Below are 6,418 nucleotides of genomic sequence, written 5' to 3' on the forward strand. Positions count from 1 at the left end.
GCAAGGAAAATCTTATTTCACAGCCATATCATGGCATTTGGCTTCTATTCTCTATCCCTGTGCTGAAAGTGTCTTCAAAGGAAACTAAATGCTAAGAGAAAGTAATTTACTTATTTGCAAATATTATGATTGTCTACATAGAAAACCCATGAGAATGATAGAAATGATGACAAGTAAGAGAGTTTGGAATGTAGCAAGTCACAGAATTAATAAATATATAAACATGAATGGTTTTCCTTGATATCAGTCATGACTGGTTAAAATGTAAATAATTAAATAAAGCACATGGATAATAGCAAAAATGATGACAGAAATACAAGTTTTCATGTTTTATCCTGGTCTTCAATCTCAAAAATACAAACTCTTCTATGTGGAGATTTCATGCACACTGCAGACTTAATATTGCAAATTGAACTCATCATTATCATGTCCCTCTATCCTACTTCACCTTATGGATTCCCTTGCTCAACTCATGACATTCCCATGTCCTTATACCCATGTTGAAAGTCTGAAGTTATTGGCTTCATTACTTGAATATCTCCTCTCCTTACACTTCAAATCTATATTTTTGCTAACTTTTCCTCTAAATGTCTTCATAGACTTCAGTTATAATTTTCATAAAATAAAATGCATGTATTTTAATGTATGTTTGTTGAGTTTTGATAAATGTATCCACCTATAGAAACACCACTTTAATCAAGCTATAAAATATTTTCAAAATCCCAAAAAATGTACACATAACTTCTTAGAGTCAGAGTCATCCTCCCAAGGCAACCATTGAACTGAGTTTTATCACCACAATTTAGATTTACCTTTTCTATAACATTAATAAACAGAACCATACTGTGCGTATTCTTTTGTATGTGATTTATTTTGTTCAACACAATATTTTTCAGATTCATTCAGGTTGTGTGTAACATTAATTCATTAATTTTTTATTGCTGGATACACTAAGCCAAATATTTCTTAGGTAATTTTGTCTTCACCAATGCTTAGGTTACAAATCTCTTTCTAATTTGTGTCTTTCCTATTAATGGCATGATTTACTTTCATTACAACTTTTTCGGAAGTCTCTTTCATATTGTTTCAGAGCACTATTATAAAAAAGCCCCCAATCTAACTATGCAACTCCTCTACAAAATATCCATCAATGGATTCTCTCAAATGATAGATTAAAAGAATAAGCCCCTTACCATAGCATCCAGGATCATTCAAGATCTGTTCTTTTCCTCCTTTGCCTGCCTTATTTCATTATGATTCAGAACTTCCTAAGTACATTTACATTTCATCATATTTTATTTTAGCTCTCCTTTGTTTTGCTCTACATTATTTGCTTTTCAAGCCTAAAAGAGTTTTCTTTGCTTCTCTGTTTAGGTGAGAGTTTCTTCACAATTTGAATAGGAAAGTATAAGGCAGAGAAGACAAGGTAATTTAGGACAAAAAGAATAGTGTTCAAAATGTTGATGCATATTTTAAAAAGCATGATGAGATGGTGTGCATGGATGAGTAGAAATCATGAAAGTATTTCTGATATTGTTTCAGCTAGATCTCTCAGGGGGTTTTGCAGGAGCTGACATTGAAAGTTTAGGCTGAGTTGACATCAAATGTTCTGCAAATTAATTCATTGGCCATTATCTAGCAAAAGTGATGGAAAATGATTGAAATGTTCTGAATGTTATATTAGTTATCTATTGCTGCTGCAACTAAGTACCACAAATTTAGTGGTTTAAAACAACACAAATTTATTATTTCACAGTTTTACAGGCCAAAAAGTCCAATTCGACTCAATTAATTCATATGACCCAAGAGTTACAAGGCTAAAGTCAAAGTATTTATTGGCTGGGCACGTCTCTGGAGGCTTTGGGCTTCTATTCTCTATCATTGTGCTGAAAGTGTCTTCAATATGAGAAAGAATGGGGATACCAATAAGAAACTAAATGCTAAGAGAAAGTAATTTACTTACTTGCAGATACTATGATTACACAGAAAACCCATGAGAATGACAGAAATGATGGCAACCTAACAGAGTTTGCTAATGTAGCAAATCACAGAATTAATAAATATATAAACACAAATGGTTTTCCTGGATATCAATCATGACTAGTTAAAATGTAAATAAATAAAGCACATGGATAATAGCAAACATGTGCAAACTCTGTTAGGTTGTCATCATTTCTATCATTCTTATGGGTTTTCTATGTAGACAATCATAGCATCTGCAAATAAGTAAATTACTTTCTCTTAGCATTTAGTTTCTTATTGGTATCCCCATTCTTTCTCATATTGAAGACACTTTGAGCACAATGATAGAAAAATAGAAGCCAAATGCCTCTTTCTCATATTGAAGACACTTTGAGCACAATGATAGCGAATAGCTTTCCAGTTCATTCAGCTTGTTAAAAGAATCCAGTTTCTTATACCTGTAGAACTGAGGTCCCTATTCTTTAATGGCTGTCAGCTAGGGCTGGCCTCTAGCTCCTAGAGGTTTCTTTCTCTTCCTCATATATGGCCCTCTCACTTAGAACAAGCAATGGCTCATCAAATCCTTCTCATACTTGGCATCTCTCTGACTTCACTTTTTGCTGCTTATCTTCTACCACGTCTCTTCTGCTCACATCTAGACAAACTTTTTTTGTTTGCTTTTAATGACCTGTCTAATTACACTGGGCCCATCCAGAAAATCCAGGATAATCCCCCCTTTTACAGTCCATAACCTTAATTATATCTGCACGGTCTCTTTTGACATGTAACATAACATATTCACTAGTTCCTGGAGATTAGTATGTGGATGTCTTTGGGAGATGAAATTTGATAAGGTCAGATTTAGGTTGTAAAAGATGCTTATAGATGACTTACATCTCCACAAAAATTCATGCATTGAAACTTATTTATAAGCGGGGTAATTGAGAGGTTATTAGTCCTTTATAATAAGCACCTTCCACCTTCCTCAGTGAGCTCCGTTGTTACTTCTACCACGTGAAAACACAGCAAAAAGGCAACCTTCTAAAAACCAAGAAGTGGGTCCTCACCACACAGCAAATCTGCTGGAGCCTTTATCTAGAACATGCCAGCCTCCAGAAGTGGGAGAAATAAATTTCTATTGTTTATAAATTACCCCGTCTATGGTATTTTGTTATAGCAGCCTAAATGGACTAAGAGAGAAGGTTTATTCTGGTAACTGGGTGGAAGTTATATGTGGACATAGCAGATGCCTCTGTTGCCTGCATTATATTCCTTCAATCCACTTGTGATTTCAGTCACATCTTGTGAGATCACATTCACCAAATTTTCCCACTGTCTTACCTCAATTGCAAGCTGTAAAATTTATAATTTGCTCAAGGAACTTTTTATTGCTGTAGTTTATCCATAAGCATAGCCCAGAAGTCCTAGTGGGGAGGTAGAATAGGGGTGTTTTAAGGCTCCCAGGTTTAGATCCTCATCTGTGAAGGATGAAAGTTGATTGATAAATGCACCCCTCCCATTTTGCATGCGATGAGTCTTCACATTTGTCAACACTCCCAGTGGATTTGAGCCTGGTTCCCACACCAGCAACTCCTTCCCTAAACACTGCTGCCTGCGATCACTTCCCAAATAGATTGCCTGTGAGTGCCCATCTCCTTGTCTCAAGTTTTGTATTTGAGATAATTTTAACCAAGACAAAAAGCAAGCTGTCATATTTATAGGGAGGCCACTATCATATTTTATTATGAGGGTCTGAAAGTGTTAACCAAGGCAGTGGCAAAGAGCTAAATGAAAGAAGATAGTTTTAAGACATGTAACTGATTATATTTAGAAACATATTGACTACGGAATGGAGAGAGAGAGAGGATATTTGAGAAGGTTAACTTGCAAGGAAGGCAGGGGAAGAAAAGTGAGGTAGTATTATATCTATCTGTTCCCAATATGGACTTTAAACTAATCTGAACCAATGATAAACCTGGACACTATCCAGATTTAAGCATCAAATATGCAGTAAGTACTTAATTACTCCAAAGTACTTCATTAGTAGATTAATTAACTAATTCTAATGTTACAGAGTATGGAAATCTTAAACTCTTATATAGTGCTTACTATAAGCCAGGTACTGTTCTAATCACTGTATGATGTAAAACAATTTTATCCTCTTAATATCCTTATGGGTAGATACTATTAAATGACCCCTATTTTAAATATAAGAAAACTGAGATACAGAAAGATTTAATAACTTTCCCAAGTTTACACAGTTCTAAGTAGTAGTGCTGGGGTTTGAACCCAGGGCCATCATGCTCTTGAGTTGGAGATTTTAGTTCTACACGATTCTGTATCTCTTAGTATTAATAATACTAGTATGTTTTCTAGTAATACTAACATAAGTATGTGTGGTCATGGGAGATTGAAAACACGGACACAATAATTTACAGTCCTTCTATCAAAAGGTGGAGGCTATTTCCCCAAATCTTGAATTCAGGCTGGCCCTGTGATTTGTTTGACCAATAGGTGTAGGCAAACTAAACATTATGTGAGTTCTACAGAATAGCCCCAAGAGTCCTTGTTGTTTATGCTTTTTCTCTCTTTTAAGGAAGCTAAGTCACACTGCTAACTGATGAGAGACCAACTTGAAAGAGGGAGGATCTGCCAATAGCCAACGCCACGACTCCAGATATATGGGAGTCAGGTCATCATAAACCATCCATCTTTCTGCCAAGTCACAGTAGACTGCAACTCCATGAATGAGACAAGGAGGTATCGGTAAAAACAAAACAAAACAAAACAAAACAAAAAACAATAACTGCCTGGTGTAACCACAGAATCTTAAGATATAATAAATCATTTTAATACAATGTGTTGAGTCGGTTTGTTATACAATGGTAGATAACTGACTATGATTAACAGAGAGGCTACTTACAATAAGAAATAAAGCTAGCTGTTGTGGGAAATAACAAGGTAGTAAAAATATGTTGCTAAAATTAAGAGGTAGCAGTAAGACTTCACCTTGAGGAAGACAATGATGGAATAATTAAAAACTATAAAAACAAATCTAGAATATTTTAAAAGATTCCTTCAGATAAGATCTTAGAATGGAGAAATAGTAACCAATGAAGAAACGTTTGCTCCTAAACTACATGTTTTCCTTGTCTGTGAAACTATTGCAAATTCACATTATAAATAGTGTGTTTTTATGAACACAGTTATTTTAAAGATATAAAAAGAACTGAAAGGAAGATGAGCTTTGAAGTCAGATAAGACAATATTGTAATACTTACGTTACAATTATCTGGCTGGTTTTGAAAAAGTTACTGGAGGTCTTTTTACCTCGTTTCTGGTCTGTTAAATGGGAATATTGCCATCTGATTTATAGACTTGTTTGTTCGTTAAGTACACTGACATAAGTAGACAGTTATTTTAGTGTCTAGTTTAAAAACTGGTGTGCAAAAATTGTACTTTACTTCACCCTTAACTTGTTGTAGGAGAACTTAAAGAAATATCCATAGTTCATTATATCACAACGAATATAGTGCCACTTTCTCAATTATATTTCTAATGAATTAGAATTTTCCATTGCAACTTTTACACTGAGGTACGCCTAAAACAGTGTGGCTTTCATTTTAGCTAACCCAATTGTTAATAAATTAAAATATTTATCATTATAAAATAATAAACAAAATAATATATAATATTAATTAAAAATATATATTATTACCCTTTAAAAAAAATTTCTTATGTCTTCCAGGCTATAGGGCAAAAACTGGGGTCCACAGAATACTTGCTCAATCAACTTTGCTCATCCAAAATCACAAAAATCGCCTCAAAAAATGTTGATGATAATTTAATTTTCTTCACTCTCCATGAAGATGTTAGATAATGCTCACTCTGGGCAAGGAAAAAAGACAGACTCATCAATTGTGTTACTGATGATATTCTTGCAAAAGAATTTTCTTTTAATTGAAAAAGTTGAATATGAGCCAGGCATGGTGGTTCACGCCTGTAATCCCAATAGTTTAGGAGGCTGAGGTGGGCGGATCACTAGAGGTTGGGACTTTGAGAGCAGCCCGGACAACAGAGCGAACCCTGTCTCTACTAAAATTACAAAAAGTTACTGAGAATGTTGCTGGGTGCCTGTAATCCTACCTACTTAGGAGGCTGAGACATGAGAATCGCTTGAACCCCGGAAGCGGAGGCTGCAGTCGGCATGGGCAATAGAACCAGACCGTGTCTTAAAAAAAAAAAAGGAAAAGCTGAATATGACACTGTAGGTGCTACTATTTAATTCTGACTGTCTACATTCCTGTACAGCTAGAATGACTATAACTGACAAAATAGTATTAAGATGGTATTTATCCATTCCGTATGACCCTATTGTTTGTAATTACAGAGGTCATTGAAGCCACGTACATGAACATCAATAGCAGCACTCCTTCCCAAGACTTACTCCACCTCC

General features: G+C 34.9%; 1 long non-coding RNA gene across 1 annotated transcript; it reads left to right on the forward strand.

Moving 5' to 3' along the window:
- The first annotated feature begins 4,568 nt into the window (after positions 1–4,568).
- On the forward strand, positions 4,569–5,880 carry LOC105549647. Its single transcript, XR_001007587.1, has 2 exons — positions 4,569–4,654; positions 5,711–5,880. It is a non-coding gene; the product is annotated as an uncharacterized LOC105549647 (long non-coding RNA).
- Positions 5,881–6,418: the final 538 nt, after the last annotated feature.

This window comes from Mandrillus leucophaeus, unplaced genomic scaffold (genome assembly GCF_000951045.1).
Source record: "Mandrillus leucophaeus isolate KB7577 unplaced genomic scaffold, Mleu.le_1.0 Scaffold45, whole genome shotgun sequence".
Taxonomy (NCBI): Eukaryota; Metazoa; Chordata; class Mammalia; order Primates; family Cercopithecidae; genus Mandrillus; species Mandrillus leucophaeus.